Genomic DNA, 18,067 nt, shown 5'->3' with positions numbered 1-18,067 from the left:
GCAGAACATGGCAGGAAGCCCCAACAAGGTCACCAGGATGTAGGGCCATAGCACAGTTGATAAAAAGATAGGTGGACCTTTGGTAAATGGGCCTGGCAGAACCCGGGGGACAACAAAAAGAGATGGAGCCATTAAAGATGAGGATCTAGGCAGAGCTAACCCAAGGTAAGACCACTGCACTGCAGGACAGAAGCAGAACCAGAGGGGTTGCAGGAATAAGGCAAGACCCCCAATACAGCTTGAGAGATAACTGCCCATGGTGGAACGGGTAGGTCGACAGAGTGAAAGTTAAGTCCGGGGCTTGGCACAAAGACAGAGCATCAACACATAGGGAGAGATGGTAATCTGGAATACAAAGGTTGACCCAAGGTGCAATGAAAGATGAGCCAAAAGGCTGCAAGAAGCCAGCGGACACAGGCCCCATTAACTAGATGACATGGGTAGAGGAGGCAGAAGGAGCATCAATGAGAGGCTTCATGCTGAGTGAGAAGGACATCAGACTGGACTATTTAAACAGCTGGAGGGACCGGCCAAAACAGTATAATGGGTTTAAAGTACTTGTCAGGTTATAATCTTTTTTTTTAAAGTCATTTTGAAAATTTTTAAAAACTAAAATGTAAACAAACAAAACAAAGAGCAACAAAATACAAGACAAGTTTTACAACAAATACAAGTTTACAACTTGCATACAAAGCTTTACAATATAAGAAGGGGCAAACAATGGCATAAAAGGTAACAGATAATGTGAGAAACAAGTTAAAACATATTTATTAACAATAAAAACAATGCTTTAAAAATAAAGAAGTAACTTTTCAAAAAGTAACTTTTCAAAAAGTAACTTTTCAAAAAGTAACTTTTCAAAAAGTAACTTTTCAAAAAGTAACTTTTCAAAAAGTAACTTTTCAAAAAGTAACTTTTCAAAAAGTAACTTTTCAAAAAGTAACTTTTCAAAAAGTAACTTTTCAAAAAGTAACTTTTCAAAAAGTAACTTTTCAAAAAGTAACTTTTCAAAAAGTAACTTTTCAAAAAGTAACTTTCCAAAAAGTAACTTTTCAAAAAGTAACTTTCCAAAAAGTAACTTTCCAAAAAGTAACTTTCCAAAAAGTAACTTTCCAAAAAGTAACTTTCCAAAAAGTAACTTTCCAAAAAGTAACTTTTCAAAAAGTAACTTTTCAAAAAGTAACTTTTCAAAAAGTAACTTTCCAAAAAGTAACTTTCCAAAAAGTAACTTTCCAAAAAGTAACTTTCCAAAAAGTAACTTTCCAAAAAGTAACTTTCCAAAAAGTAACTTTCCAAAAAGTAACTTTCCAAAAAGTAACTTTCCAAAAAGTAACTTTCCAAAAAGTAACTTTCCAAAAAGTAACTTTCCAAAAAGTAACTTTCCAAAAAGTAACTTTCCAAAAAGTAACTTTTCAAAAAGTAACTTTTCAAAAAGTAACTTTCCAAAAAGTAACTTTCCAAAAAGTAACTTTTCAAAAAGTAACTTTTCAAAAAGTAACTTTTCAAAAAGTAATTTTCCAAAAAGTAACTTTTCAAAAAGTAACTTTTCAAAAAGTAACTTTTCAAAAAGTAACTTTTCAAAAAGTAACTTTTCAAAAAGTAACTTTCCCACCAAAATAAAAAAATACATTAAAAATCAAATCAAAAGCATAAATACAAAATAAAATATAAAATAAACACATTAAGTCAATCAACAGCATAAAAATAAAAAGGAGCATTTAGTTACAACTAAACTTACAAAGGAAATAGAAATATACAAAGGATACAGAAATATACAACAGTACTAGAAGAAATCAAAAGAAATTGAAACAGTATTAAATAAGAGACAGAGGATGATTGACATTTTGATATTGAGCTTGAGAGAGCTGTGACCAAGGGAGGTGCTGACAGAGGGAACCACCACAGAGGAGATAATGGAGGGAATAGGGAGGCAAAACATGGCAGGAAGCCCCAACAAGGTCACCAGGATGTAGGGCCGTAGCACAGTCAATAAAAGGATAGGTGGACCTTTGGTAAATGGACCAAGCAGAACCCGGGGGACAACAAAATGAGATGGAGCCATTAGAGATGAGGATTTAGGCAGAGCTGAAGACCCAAGACAAACCACTGCACTGCAGGGCAGAGGCAGAACCACAGAGGTTGAAGGAATAAGGCAAGACCCCCGATACAGCTTGAGGGATAACTGCCCATGGTGGAACGAATAGGTCGACAGAGTGAAAGTTAAGTCTGGGGCTTGGCACAAAGACAGAGGATCAACACCTAGGCGGAGCTGGTAATCTGGAATACAAAGGTTGACCCAAGGTGCAATGAAGGATGAGGCAAAAGGCTGCAAGGAGCCAGCAGACACAGGCCCCATTAAATAGATGACATGGGTAGAGGAGGCGGGAGGAGCATCAATGAGAGGCTTCATGCTGAGTGAGAAGGACATCAGACTGGACTGTTTAAACAGCTGGAGGGACCGGCCAACACAGGATAACGGGTTATAAAAAAAAAAAAGATTATAACCCGACAAGTACTTTACAGTCATTTTGAAAATGTTTAAAAACTAAAATGAAAAACAAAACAAAGTGTAACAAAATACAAGACAAGTTTACAACTTTCATACAAAGCTTTAGAATATAAGAAGGGGCAAACAATGGTATAAAAGGTAACAGATAATGTAAGAAACAAGTTAAAAGATATTTATTAACAATAAAAACAATGCTTTAAAATAAAGATCTAAATATAAAATAAATGCAAAGACAGACAAAAGGGTCATAAAATAGAAATTCAAATGGAACAAGAGGAGAAACCATAGTTTGTCTGTCCCTTTTTTAATTAAGATAAATACAAAATTAGTACAATGTAACTAAAACACTTAAGAAAAAAAAAGTGTCTGCACAGGAGGCATCCCTATATATTGTAGCTTAAGTGACTTTGATTTGCACCTGCAGTTGATACTCATGAGGTGCAGGGTGAAAAATCAACCTTGGACAAGACCCACCCACTGAAGTACAACACAAGTCCCACCCACCCAAGTCCAGCAGCTGAACACTTGAAAAGAAAGATCTCCAGTTTTCCAGAAGTTCATGAAAATGAATCAAGTACCCAGAAAACTCAACCATCCCATCGGGGAGAACAAAATTCAAACAGGCTGAATGAAATAGCAGCATCAGGCACAAATAAAAATCAGCACAAGAACATAGAGATGAATCAAAGCAGAAAAATGGTGTAGTAAGACAGCCACTAATGCTAACATACAGAAGGCAGTCAGAATATAAACAGGCACATACATTTACAAAACACACAAACAGTAAAGGCAAACCTTTTATAAAGTACATTTAAATACAAAATACAACTGTTCCAGAAAAATAGGAATGGGCATAAAACAGCACAATGGCTTACAAGACAAGGAGCATAAATTAAAGATATACAGAAAACATTCAATCATAAAATCCAATAAAACTAAAATAGGCTTATGGAAAATGCAAAGATGGGAAGAATGCACAAATACAAAAAGGGCCATTGAGACCACGATAAGGACATAAGTGCAGAGACAAAACTAAATTTGTAATACCCTTTACGCCTTAATGCTCCTTTAATCAAACACCACAATGTATAAATATGTAAAAATCATCACTACAACAGGGCACAAAAAAGGGACTTAACTGGCAGACGCATAAAAGGCAAACAGCAGAAATACAAACACTAAAGGGGAATATAGGAATGCAAAGGAAGAAAAATCTGAGACGTGCAGCTTTTACGCTTGAGAACTTTATTTTGTTCCGTCTTAGAATAGGTTAGACAACACCATAAAGGGCACAGAACAAAAAGTTTAAATAGAAGTTAATAAATAAAATACTGTACAAAAGCGAAAAAGTAACTTTTCAAAAAGTAACTTTTCAAAAAGTAACTTTTCAAAAAGTAACTTTTCAAAAAGTAACTTTTCAAAAAGTAACTTTTCAAAAAGTAACTTTTCAAAAAGTAACTTTTCAAAAAGTAACTTTTCAAAAAGTAACTTTTCAAAAAGTAACTTTTCAAAAAGTAACTTTTCAAAAAGTAACTTTTCAAAAAGTAACTTTTCAAAAAGTAACTTTTCAAAAAGTAACTTTTCAAAAAGTAACTTTTCAAAAAGTAACTTTTCAAAAAGTAACTTTTCAAAAAGTAACTTTTCAAAAAGTAACTTTTCAAAAAGTAACTTTTCAAAAAGTAACTTTTCAAAAAGTAACTTTTCAAAAAGTAACTTTTCAAAAAGTAACTTTTCAAAAAGTAACTTTTCAAAAAGTAACTTTTCAAAAAGTAACTTTTCAAAAAGTAACTTTTCAAAAAGTAACTTTTCAAAAAGTAACTTTCCAAAAAGTAACTTTCCAAAAAGTAACTTTCCAAAAAGTAACTTTCCAAAAAGTAACTTTCCAAAAAGTAACTTTCCAAAAAGTAACTTTTCAAAAAGTAACTTTTCAAAAAGTAACTTTTCAAAAAGTAACTTTTCAAAAAGTAACTTTTCAAAAAGTAACTTTTCAAAAAGTAACTTTTCAAAAAGTAACTTTTCAAAAAGTAACTTTTCAAAAAGTAACTTTTCAAAAAGTAACTTTTCAAAAAGTAACTTTTCAAAAAGTAACTTTTCAAAAAGTAACTTTTCAAAAAGTAACTTTTCAAAAAGTAACTTTTCAAAAAGTAACTTTTCAAAAAGTAACTTTTCAAAAAGTAACTTTTCAAAAAGTAACTTTTCAAAAAGTAACTTTTCAAAAAGTAACTTTTCAAAAAGTAACTTTTCAAAAAGTAACTTTTCAAAAAGTAACTTTCCAAAAAGTAACTTTCCAAAAAGTAACTTTCCAAAAAGTAACTTTCCAAAAAGTAACTTTCCAAAAAGTAACTTTCCAAAAAGTAACTTTCCAAAAAGTAACTTTCCAAAAAGTAACTTTCCAAAAAGTAACTTTCCAAAAAGTAACTTTCCAAAAAGTAACTTTCCAAAAAGTAACTTTCCAAAAAGTAACTTTCCAAAAAGTAACTTTCCAAAAAGTAACTTTTCAAAAAGTAACTTTTCAAAAAGTAACTTTTCAAAAAGTAACTTTTCAAAAAGTAACTTTTCAAAAAGTAACTTTTCAAAAAGTAACTTTTCAAAAAGTAACTTTTCAAAAAGTAACTTTTCAAAAAGTAACTTTTCAAAAAGTAACTTTTCAAAAAGTAACTTTTCAAAAAGTAACTTTTCAAAAAGTAACTTTTCAAAAAGTAACTTTTCAAAAAGTAACTTTCCAAAAAGTAACTTTCCAAAAAGTAACTTTCCAAAAAGTAACTTTTCCAAAAGTAATTTTCCAAAAAGTAACTTTTCAAAAAGTAACTTTTCAAAAAGTAACTTTTCAAAAAGTAACTTTTCAAAAAGTAACTTTTCAAAAAGTAACTTTTCAAAAAGTAACTTTCCCACCAAAATAAAAAAATACATTAAAAATCAAATCAAAAGCATAAATACAAAATAAAATATAAAATAAACACATTAAGTCAATCAACAGCATAAAAATAAAAAGGAGCATTTAGTTACAACTAAACTTACAAAGGAAATAGAAATATACAAAGGATACAGAAATATACAACAGTACTAGAAGAAATCAAAAGAAATTGAAACAGTATTAAATAAGAGACAGAGGATGATTGACATTTTGATATTGAGCTTGAGAGAGCTGTGACCAAGGGAGGTGCTGACAGAGGGAACCACCACAGAGGAGATAATGGAGGGAATAGGGAGGCAAAACATGGCAGGAAGCCCCAACAAGGTCACCAGGATGTAGGGCCGTAGCACAGTCAATAAAAGGATAGGTGGACCTTTGGTAAATGGACCAAGCAGAACCCGGGGGACAACAAAATGAGATGGAGCCATTAGAGATGAGGATTTAGGCAGAGCTGAAGACCCAAGACAAACCACTGCACTGCAGGGCAGAGGCAGAACCACAGAGGTTGAAGGAATAAGGCAAGACCCCCGATACAGCTTGAGGGATAACTGCCCATGGTGGAACGGATAGGTCGACAGAGTGAAAGTTAAGTCTGGGGCTTGGCACAAAGACAGAGGATCAACACCTAGGCGGAGCTGGTAATCTGGAATACAAAGGTTGACCCAAGGTGCAATGAAGGATGAGGCAAAAAGCTGCAAGGAGCCAGCAGACACAGGCCCCATTAAATAGATGACATGGGTAGAGGAGGCGGGAGGAGCATCAATGAGAGGCTTCATGCTGAGTGAGAAGGACATCAGACTGGACTGTTTAAACAGCTGGAGGGACCGGCCAACACAGGATAACGGGTTATAAAAAAAAAAAAGATTATAACCCGACAAGTACTTTACAGTCATTTTGAAAATGTTTAAAAACTAAAATCAAAAAAAAACAAAGTGTAACAAAATACAAGACAAGTTTACAACTTTCATACAAAGCTTTAGAATATAAGAAGGGGCAAACAATGGTATAAAAGGTAACAGATAATGTAAGAAACAAGTTAAAAGATATTTATTAACAATAAAAACAATGCTTTAAAATAAAGATCTAAATATAAAATAAATGCAAAGACAGACAAAAGGGTCATAAAATAGAAATTCAAATGGAACAAGAGGAGAAACCATAGTTTGTCTGTCCCTTTTTTAATTAAGATAAATACAAAATTAGTACAATGTAACTAAAACACTTAAGAAAAAAAAAGTGTCTGCACAGGAGGCATCCCTATATATTGTAGCTTAAGTGACTTTGATTTGCACCTGCAGTTGATACTCATGAGGTGCAGGGTGAAAAATCAATCTTGGACAAGACCCACCCACTGAAGTACAACACAAGTCCCACCCACCCAAGTCCAGCAGCTGAACACTTGAAAAGAAAGATCTCCAGTTTTCCAGAAGTTCATGAAAATGAATCAAGTACCCAGAAAACTCAACCATCCCATCGGGGAGAACAAAATTCAAACAGGCTGAATGAAATAGCAGCATCAGGCACAAATAAAAATCAGCACAAGAACATAGAGATGAATCAAAGCAGAAAAATGGTGTAGTAAGACAGCCACTAATGCTAACATACAGAAGGCAGTCAGAATATAAACAGGCACATACATTTACAAAACACACAAACAGTAAAGGCAAACCTTTTATAAAGTACATTTAAATACAAAATACAACTGTTCCAGAAAAATAGGAATGGGCATAAAACAGCACAATGGCTTACAAGACAAGGAGCATAAATTAAAGATATACAGAAAACATTCAATCATAAAATCCAATAAAACTAAAATAGGCTTATGGAAAATGCAAAGATGGGAAGAATGCACAAATACAAAAAGGGCCATTGAGACCACGATAAGGACATAAGTGCAGAGACAAAACTAAATTTGTAATACCCTTTACGCCTTAATGCTCCTTTAATCAAACACCACAATGTATAAATATGTAAAAATCATCACTACAACAGGGCACAAAAAAGGGACTTAACTGGCAGACGCATAAAAGGCAAACAGCAGAAATACAAACACTAAAGGGGAATATAGGAATGCAAAGGAAGAAAAATCTGAGACGTGCAGCTTTTACGCTTGAGAACTTTATTTTGTTCCGTCTTAGAATAGGTTAGACAACACCATAAAGGGCACAGAACAAAAAGTTTAAATAGAAGTTAATAAATAAAATACTGTACAAAAGCGAAAAAGTAACTTTTCAAAAAGTAACTTTTCAAAAAGTAACTTTTCAAAAAGTAACTTTTCAAAAAGTAACTTTTCAAAAAGTAACTTTTCAAAAAGTAACTTTTCAAAAAGTAACTTTTCAAAAAGTAACTTTTCAAAAAGTAACTTTTCAAAAAGTAACTTTTCAAAAAGTAACTTTTCAAAAAGTAACTTTTCAAAAAGTAACTTTCCAAAAAGTAACTTTCCAAAAAGTAACTTTCCAAAAAGTAACTTTTCAAAAAGTAACTTTCCAAAAAGTAACTTTCCAAAAAGTAACTTTCCAAAAAGTAACTTTCCAAAAAGTAACTTTCCAAAAAGTAACTTTCCAAAAAGTAACTTTCCAAAAAGTAACTTTCCAAAAAGTAACTTTCCAAAAAGTAACTTTCCAAAAAGTAACTTTTCAAAAAGTAACTTTTCAAAAAGTAACTTTTCAAAAAGTAACTTTTCAAAAAGTAACTTTCCCACCAAAATAAAAAAATACATTAAAAGTCAATGCGTTTATTTTATATTTTATTTTGTATTTATGCTTTTGATTTAAGTCAATCAACAGCATAAAAATAAAAAAGGAGCATTTAGTTACAACTAAACTTACAAAGGAAACAGAATTATACAACAGTACTAGAAGAAATCAAAAGAAATTGAAACAGTATTAAATAAGAGACAGAGGATGATTGACATTTTGATATGGAGCTTGAGAGAGCTGTGACCAAGGGAGGTGCTGACAGAGGGAACCACCACAGAGGAGATAATGGAGGGAATAGGGAGGCAGAACATGGCAGGAAGCCCCAACAAGGTCACCAGGACGTAGGGCCGTAGCACAGTCAATAAAAGGATAGGTGGACCTTTGGTAAATGGACCAAGCAAAACCCGGGGGACAACAAAATGAGATGGAGCCATTAGAGATGAGGATTTAGGCAGAGCTGAAGACCCAAGACAAACCACTGCACTGCAGGGCAGAGGCAGAACCACAGAGGTTGAAGGAATAAGGCAAGACCCCCGATACAGCTTGAGGGATAACTGCCCATGGTGGAACGGATAGGTCGACAGAGTGAAAGTTAAGTCTGGGGCTTGGCACAAAGACAGAGGATCAACACCTAGGCGGAGCTGGTAATCTGGAATACAAAGGTTGACCCAAGGTGCAATGAAGGATGAGGCAAAAGGCTGCAAGGAGCCAGCAGACACAGGCCCCATTAAATAGATAACATGGGTAGAGGAGGCGGGAGGAGCATCAATGAGAGGCTTCATGCTGAGTGAGAAGGACATCAGACTGGACTGTTTAAACAGCTGGAGGGACCGGCCAACACAGGATAACGGGTTATAAAAAAAAAAAGATTATAACCCGACAAGTACTTTACAGTCATTTTGAAAATGTTTAAAAACTAAAATGAAAAACAAAACAAAGTGTTACAAAATACAAGACAAGTTTACAACTTTCATACAAAGCTTTACAATATAAGAGGGGGCAAACAATGGCATAAAAGGTAACAGATAATGTAAGAAACAAGTTAAAAGATATTTATTAACAATAAAAACAATGCTTTAAAATAAAGATCTAAATATAAAATAAATGCAAAGACAGACAAAAGGGTCATAAAATAGAAATTCAAATGGAACAAGAGGAGAAACCATAGTTTGTCTGTCCATTTTTTAATTAAGATAAATACAAAATTAGTACAATGTAACTAAAACACTTAAGAAAAAAAGTGTCTGCACGGGAGGCATCCCTATATATTGCGTGGGAGGCATCCCTATATATTGTAGCTTAAGTGACTTTGATTTGCACCTGCAGTTGATACTCATGAGGTGCAGGGTGAAAAAAATCAATCTTGGACAAGACCCACCCACTGAAGTACAACACAAGTCCCACCCACCCAAGTCCAGCAGCTGAACACTTGAAAAGAAAGATCTCCAGTTTTCCAGAAGTTCATGAAAATGAATCAAGTACCCAGAAAACTCAACCATCCCATCGGGGAGAACAAAATTCAAACAGGCTGAATGAAATAGCAGCATCAGGCACAAATAAAAATCAGCACAAGAACATAGAGATGAATCAAAGCAGAAAAATGGTGTAGTAAGACAGCCACTAATGCTAACATACAGAAGGCAGTCAGAAAATAAACAGGCACATACATTTACAAAACGCACAAACAGTAAAGGCAAACCTTTTATAAAGTACATTTAAATACAAAATACAACTGTTCCAGAAAAATAGGAATGGGCAAAAAAATGGTCAATGGGACTGGGCCATAAAACAGCACAATGGCTTACAAGGCAATGAGCATAAATTAAAGATATATAGAAAACATTCACTCATAAAAAGCCAATAAAACTAAAATAGGCTAAGGGAAAATGCAAAGACAAGAGCAGTGATTGTTCAAATGCAAAGGCAAGAGATCAAAATACAAAAAAAGGGAAAAATGCACAAATTCAAAAAGTGCCATTGAGACCATGATAAGGACATAAGTCCAGAGACAAAAATTAAGGAGCATTAAGGCATAAAGGGTATTACAAATTTAATCTAACACCACAAGGAACAAATATGTAAAAACCATCACTACAACAGGGCACAAAAAAGGGACTTAACTGGCAGAGGCATAAAAGGCAAACAGCAGAAATACAAACACTAAAGGGCAATAGGAAGAATAATCTGAGACATGCAGCTTTTATGCTTGACAACTTTATTTTGTTCTGTCTTAGAATAGCTTAGACAAGACCATAAAGGGCACAGAACAAAGTTTAAATAGAAGTTAGTAAATAAAATACTGTACAAAAGGAAAAAAAGACAGACTGATTGAAATATAGAGGGCATAAAAAATCCTAAAATAAAAAACCTAAAATGTGCTGAAATACAAAAAACAAGGTTAAACAATACAAAGTAGCAAAAATAAGTCAAGTGGACAAAGCTGCTTTAGGATGGGATGTAGAGCCAAAACACAGTCAATAAAAGGATAGGTGGGACCTTTGGTGAATGTGCCAGTTACAACTCGGTGGACAACCAACTCAGATGGAGCCATTAGAGATGGGGACCTGGGCAGAGACAAGACCACTGCACTGCAGGGCAATAACTGCCCATGGAGGACCTGATAGAGCATCAACCTAACTTTCACTCTGTCGACCTGTCTTGGGCCTCAGATTACCAGCTCCGCCACAAGTCTGGGGCTTGGCACAAAGGTGGACTCAAGGTGTAAAGGGTAAAATGAAGGATGAACCAAAGGGCTGAAAGTAGTCAACAAACACAGGCCGCATTAACTAGATGACACGGGTAGAGGAGGGGGGAGGAGGAGCAGCAGCAGCATCAATGAGAGGCTGAATGTGAAGGACATCAGACTGGATTGTCTAAACATCTGGAGGGACCGGCCAACACAGGATAATGGAACACAAAATAAACCAAAACAGATTATAAACCTCACAAAAACTTAAAGTAATTTTAAAAATGCCAATAAAGGTTAGGATTCACAAATGGGGTGTTTCAAATTACACAAAGTTGCATATGGGCACAAATAAAATCATACAAGAGTAGAAACAAAGGTTAACAAAAGGCTTTAAAAAAAACAGAACAAGGAAACAAATATGGACCATAACCCAAGTAAAAAAAAAACAAAGAAATTAAAATAAAACAAACAAAATCAAGTGTAACAAAATGCAACAAAGTAAGTTTACAACTTCAATACAAAGCTTTACAATATAAGAAAGGCAAAAATGGCATAAAAAGCAGACAGAAAATGTTAGAAAACAGTGAAAGATCTATGATTTAAAAAAACAATAAAAATAAAAACCTAAATATACCATAAATGCAAAGACAGACAAAAGGGTCAAATTAGAAAGGGATTAAAAAAAGGACAGACAAACTTGATCTTAAATGGAACAAGAGGCAAAACCATAAATACAAAAATTACATTTAGTATAATATAAATAAAAACAAAAAACTGAAAAAAGAAAGTCTTTGTGAGTGGGATACACCCCTATATATTGTAGCTTAAGTAACTTTGATTTGCACCTGCAGTTGATTGACTTTTGGTCTTAGACTGAGTTGTCCAGGGTTGGTTTCAACCCTTCACCTCCTCAAACACAAGACCCACCCACCCAATTCCAACGGTTGAAGTCAAACAAGTCAAGATCCACAAGTCACGATCCACTCAAGTCAAACACAAGTCAAGACCCACAAGTCAAGATCAACACAAGTCAAGATCCACTCAAGTCAAAACCCACAAGTCAAGATCCACACAAGTCAAACACAAGTCAAGACCCACAAGTCAAGATCCACACAAGTCAAACACATGTCAGGATCCAAACACAAGTCAGGATCCACACAAGTCAAGTCTGTTGGCCCTGCAAGTGAATTCAAGTTTGTTTGTATAGTCCTTTCACAATACTTGTTTCAAAGCAGCTTTACAGAAAGTGCATTACAGAAAAGTACATGGAAAATTACATTTGGATAATCATGTAATATTAAGGGCATAACATATCGCCAGCATTGAGTCGTCTTTCCACAGGCGTCGAGTCATCTTTCACAGGTGTTGAGTCGTCTCTTCACAGGCATTTAGTCTTCTCATTGCAGGTGTTGGGGCATCTGAAGTCTCCATGAGAGGCTGGATACAAACTGGAGCTGACGAACGCCATTTTTCTCGGGACAAGCGTCCCGAGATAACGGCAGAAAACAGATGGGAAATAATTAGCATAGCTGATGTTCATAATGATTTCCATTACACAGGAGTAGATGTTAAAAAACACTCACAAACTCTCCACAACCCAACCATACGCGCCAACCCGTTTGACTAAGGCTGTCGAGCCCCACTGTCGCGGTAATGCGTTTCATTGGCAACAGTTCCGTATGGCATACCACCTACCGCAATAACACAATATCTGCCCAACCACCCATCATTCACGCAATACACACAGGAAAAGTAATGACTGTAAATACTACGCAACCTATGCAAGTAACCTACAGACTCTTCAAGTTTTAAAGTGTTAAAAGCATTCGATCTGATTCAACAGATGAATAAAAGGTAAGCAGTATGTGAATGCTTGGCTAAAGAGATGCGTCTTTAGTCTGGTTTTAAACTTTACAGCGAGTCAGAGCGTCAAACCATATCAGGAAGGATATTCCAGAGTTTAAGCGTAAAGAATTTAAGTTTGAGCCTAACTTTTATTTCTGGAATATTTATATTAATAAATAACTAATGTTAATTACAAGCAATTGTCGAACAGTGTCGTTAATAATCCTTAAGCAAGAACTGACCACAGAGAAGTCATCTGAACAAATTGTAAGTACCATTCGAATGCTTATGATTTAGGGCAGATTTGACTTAGTCGACCTAACCTGAGGATAATAAATAATAATGTTAAAGGTGTTAAAATTAAGGCGCACACACACACCGTAAAACATGGCGCCCAACGTGGGGCTTTAACTGTTCAATTCTGGCCAGTAATTGAACAGTTAAGTGCCTTCTAAATAGCATGTGCGTGGATATGCATAAGGATTAAAAATTTATTTTCTTTTTTTGGAAAAAAAAGATACATCACCAAATAGAAGACGACTAGACAAACTTAGTCGAAAAAAGATACTAATCTAGAAAAGATTATTTAACACCAAAAACGGGTTAGATGTGCACATAAGAAATAAGTTGAAGGGTGATTGAAAGTCTAATAAGTCTATTCCAAAGAGGCTAAGCTATGGCAGCAAAAGCCCAGGAAAAATCCAGCATGACTTTTATACAACCATATACATGGGGTGATTCTCGTATATTAGGATGGCAAAAGATAGCCTTACAGGCAGAGACATCAGTCCAAGAGATGGAACCAGGAGAAACATTGCTTTCAAAGGAGCGACTTTGACTTACTAGTCATTAGGTGTGTAACGTCTTGGAGATGTCCGACAGAACAGCCGCTCCGATTCTGCTGAGGTAAAGCATAATAGAGCCTAGGTCTCTCCCAGAACAGATTCCAATTATTTACAAAGAGCAATTTCTGTTCATTACACAATGACATTAATAATTCATTTAGTGCAAATAATCTACTGAACCTTTCCCATCCTTGTCTGTAAGAGGGAAGCGGTTCAGACACAATGATCGTTGCGTCAGGCGATGTGTTGCGTACCGTCTCGACCAGGCTCCTGTAGTCCTTCAGAACCTCAGCCTGATGTCGTTCGCTCCCACGTTCAGCAAAACAGCTCCGACGCGCTCATCACCGTTCAGGATCTCGGGAACCTGTGCAGCAATATCAAGAACATGAGCACCAGGAAAGCAGTGAGTGCACACCTTATCCTTACCTGAGGTAGCACGGAAATGACGGATCATGGACGTGCCGATGATCACAGCGTCATCGCGTTCCGACTCGCAAAGAGGGGAGAAGCGGTTCCGGGTCGAGATCTCGAAGACCAGGAGGGGCGGCAGAGAGATTCTAGCTCTGGTCCTGGCTCGTGTCTTCCGCTGTATGATCCATGGTGTTGTGTCGAAGTGAATGAAGCCAGAGATGATCACGTCCTCCTGGGCAGAGAAACGCATGGAGTGGACAAAGTCAGAGTCAAAGAGTAACTAACCACTGACTTGTGAACATCGGCTTGTGATGTTTCAAGCACTGACCGCAGATGCAGCAGCTCACAGGCAGAGTCGTCTCTCCACAGGCGTCACTAAACGAGGAATAGACACAGTTTCAATATAAATGTTCCACACTAAGCATATCAATTAAGTTTGGACAAGAAAAACTGTGATTTGGACTTTGACTTACTAGTCATGTCTGTAAATGGGAAGCAGTCCAGACATGATCGTTGCTTCAGGCAATGTGTTGCGTACCGTCTCGACCAGGCTCCTGTAGTCCTTCAGAACCTCAGCCTGATGTCGTTCGCTCCCACGTTCAGCACAACAGCTCTGACGCGCTCATCACCATTCAGGATCTCGGGAACCTGTGCAGCGACATCAAGAACATGAGCACCAGGAAAGCAGTGAGTGCGCACGTTATCCTTACCTGAGGTAGCACGGTCATGATGGACCATGGACGTGCCGATTATCACGGCGTCGTCGCGTTCCGACTCGCGAAGAGGGGAGAAGCGTTTCCGGTTCGAGATCTCGAAGACCGGGAGGGGTGGCGGAGAGGTTCTAGCTCTGGTGCTGGCTCATGTCTTCCGCTGTGTGATCCATGGTGTTGTGTCGGTGCCGGACTGAATGAAGCCAGAGATGATCGCGTCCTCCTGGGCAGAGAAACGCATGAAGTAGACGAAGTCAAAGTCAAAGAGTAACCAAACACTGACTTGTGAGCATCGGCGTGTGATGTTTCAAGCGCGGACCGCCAATCCAGCAGCTCACAGGCAGAGTCGTCTCTCCACAGGCAGAGTCGTCTCTCCACAGGCGTCACTAAACGAGGAATAGACACAGTTTCAATATAATGTTTGACACTAAACATATCAATTAAGTTTGGACAACAAAGACTGTGATTTGGACTTTGACTTACTATTTATTAGGTGTGCGCAAATAATCTACTGAACCTTTCCTGTCCTTGTCTGTACATGGGAAGCGGTCCAGACACGATGATCGTTGCTTCAGGCGATGTGTTGCATACCGTCTCGATCAGGCTCCTGTAGAACTTCTTCAGAACCTCAGCCTGATGTTGTTCACTCCCACGTGCAGTACAGCAGCTCCGACAAACTGGAGTTGACGAACATCATTTTTCTCGAGACAAGCGTCCCGAGATAACAGCAGAAAACAGATGGGAAATAATTAGCATAGCTGAGGTCCATAAAGATTTCCCTTACACAGGAGTAGATTCCAGAGTTTTGCAGCATAAAGAATTTAAGTTTGACCCTAACTTTTATTTCTAGAATATTTACATTAATAAATAACTAATGCTAATTACAAGTAAGCGTCTAACAGTGTTGTTAATAAACCTTAAGCAAGAACTGACCACAGAGAAGTCATCTGAACAATTGTAAATACCATTCGAATGCTTATGATTTAGGGCAGATTTGACTTACTAGACCTAACCTGAGGATAATAAATAATAAGGTTAAAAGGTGTTAAGATTAAAGCACACACTCTGTAAAACATGGCGCCCAACATGGGGCTTTAACTGTTCAATTCTGGCCAGTAATTGAACAGTTCAGCGCCTGCTAAATAGCATGTGCGTGGATATGCTTAAGGATTAGAAATGTATTTTTTTTTCGACTAAGTTTCATTAGTCGTCTTCTAATTGATTTATCTTTTAAAAAGAATCTAGAAACTATTAAAGAAGACACAGAAAGGGTTAGAAGTGCAAGGCTCGTTACTTCAGGCGATGTGTTGCGTACCGTCTCGATTAAGCTCCTGTAGTCCTTAAGAACCTCAGCCTGATGTCGTTCGCTCCCATGTTCAACACAGCAGCTCAGACGTGCTCATCACCGTTCAGGATCTCGGGAACCTGTGCAGCAACATCAAGAACACGAGCACCAGGAAAGCAGTGAGTGCACACCGTAACCTTACCTGAGGTAGCACGGACATGACGGATCATGGACGTGCCGCTTATCACGGCGTCATCGCTTTTCGACTCGCGAAGAGGGGAGAAGCGTTTCGGGTCGAGATCTCGAAGACCGGGAGGGGCGGCAGAGAGGTTCTAGCTCTGGTCCTGGCTCGTGTCTTCCGCTGTGTGATCCATGGTGTTGTCTGTGCCGGACTGAATGAAGCCAGAGATGATCGCGTCCTTCTGGGCAGAGAAACGCATGGAGTAGACGAAGTCAGTCAAAGAGTAACTAACCACTGACTTGTGAGCATCGGCGTGTGATGTTTCAAGCGCGGACCGCCAATCCAGCAGCTCACAGGCAGAGTCGTCTCTCCACAGGCAGAGTCGTCTCTCCACAGGCTTCACTAAACGAGGAATAGACACAGTTTCAATATAATGTTCGACACTAAACATATCAATTAAGTTTGGACAACAAAGACTGTGATTTGGACTTTGACTTACTATTTATTAGGTGCGCACAAATAATCTACTGAACCTTTCCTGTCCTTGTCTGTACATGGGAAGCGGTCCAGACACGATGATCGTTGCTTCAGGCGATGTGTTGCATACCGTCTCGATCAGGGTCCTGTAGAACTTCTTCAGAACCTCAGCCTGATGTTGTTCACTCCCACGTGCAGTACAGCAGCTCCGACAAACTGGAGTTGACGAACATCATTTTTCTCGAGACAAGCGTCCCGAGATAACAGCAGAAAACAGATGGGAAATAATTAGCATAGCTGAGGTCCATAAAGATTTCCCTTACACAGGAGTAGATTCCAGAGTTTTGCAGCATAAAGAATTTAAGTTTGACCCTAACTTTTATTTCTAGAATATTTACATTAATAAATAACTAATGCTAATTACAAGTAATCGTCTAGCAGTGTTAATAAACCTTAAGCAAGAACTGACCACAGAGAAGTCATCTGAACAATTGTAAATACCATTCGAATGCTTATGATTTAGGGCAGATTTGACTTACTAGACCTAACCTGAGGATAAAAAAAATAATAAGGTTAAAAGGTGTTAAGATTAAAGCACACACTCTGTAAAACATGGCGCCCAACGTGGGGCTTTAACTGTTCAATTCTGGCCAGTAATTGAACAGTTCAGCGCCTGCTAAATAGCATGTGCGTGGATATGCTTAAGGATTAGAAATGTATTTTTTTTTTCGACTAAGCTTCATTAGTCGTCTTCTAATTGATTTATCTTTAAAAAAGAATCTAGAAAAGATTAAAGAAGACACAAAAAGGGTTAGATGTGCAAGGCTCGTTACTTCAGGCGATGTGTTGCGTACCGTCTCGATTAGGCTCCTGTAGTCCTTCAGAACCTCAGCCTGATGTCGTTCGCTCCCACGTTCAACACAACAGCTCAGACGTGCTCATCACCGTTCAGGATCTCAGGAACCTGTGCAGCAACATCAAGAACACGAGCACCAGGAAAGCAGTGAGTGCACACCTTATCCTTACCTGAGGTAGCACGGACATGACGGATCATGGACGTGCCGCTTATCACGGCGTCATCGCTTTTCGACTCGCGAAGAGGGGAGAAGCGTTTCGGGTCGAGATCTCGAAGACCAGGAGGGGCGGCAGAGAGGTTCTAGCTCTGGTCCTGGCTCGTGTCTTCCGCTGTGTGATCCATGGTGTTGTCTGTGCCGGACTGAATGAAGCCAGAGATGATCGCGTCCTTCTGGGCAGAGAAACGCATGGAGTAGACGAAGTCAGAGTCAAAGAGTAACGAACCACTGACTTGTGAGCATCGGCGTGTGATGTTTCAAGCGCGGACCGCCAATCCAGCAGCTCACAGGCAGAGTCGTCTCTCCACAGGCAGAGTCGTCTCTCCACAGGCTTCACTAAACGAGGAATAGACACAGTTTCAATATATTGTTCGACACTAAACATATCAATTAAGTTTGGACAACAAAGACTGTGATTTGGACTTTGAC

At 37.7% G+C, this 18,067-nt stretch overlaps 1 long non-coding RNA gene across 5 annotated transcripts; it reads right to left on the bottom strand.

Moving 5' to 3' along the window:
- Positions 1-8,156: 8,156 nt before the first annotated feature.
- LOC148969491 (uncharacterized) lies at positions 8,157-15,065 on the bottom strand. 5 transcript variants are annotated; one of them, XR_016149493.1, is made up of 5 exons: positions 14,623-15,054; positions 14,386-14,560; positions 14,241-14,287; positions 13,682-14,144; positions 8,157-13,554 (listed from the first exon to the last, which is right to left on the bottom strand). It is a non-coding gene; the product is annotated as an uncharacterized LOC148969491 (long non-coding RNA). The 5 variants fall into 5 exon arrangements; XR_016149495.1 differs by having other exon boundaries at positions 8,157-13,557; positions 14,386-15,065; XR_016149496.1 differs by having other exon boundaries at positions 8,157-13,557; positions 13,756-14,144; positions 14,386-15,065.
- Positions 15,066-18,067: the final 3,002 nt, after the last annotated feature.

The sequence above is a fragment of the Pimephales promelas genome, chromosome 23, assembly GCF_988280905.1.
Source record: "Pimephales promelas chromosome 23, fPimPro1.hap1.1, whole genome shotgun sequence".
NCBI lineage: Eukaryota > Metazoa > Chordata > Actinopteri > Cypriniformes > Leuciscidae > Pimephales > Pimephales promelas.
This window is presented reverse-complemented; position numbering and strand designations above follow the sequence as displayed.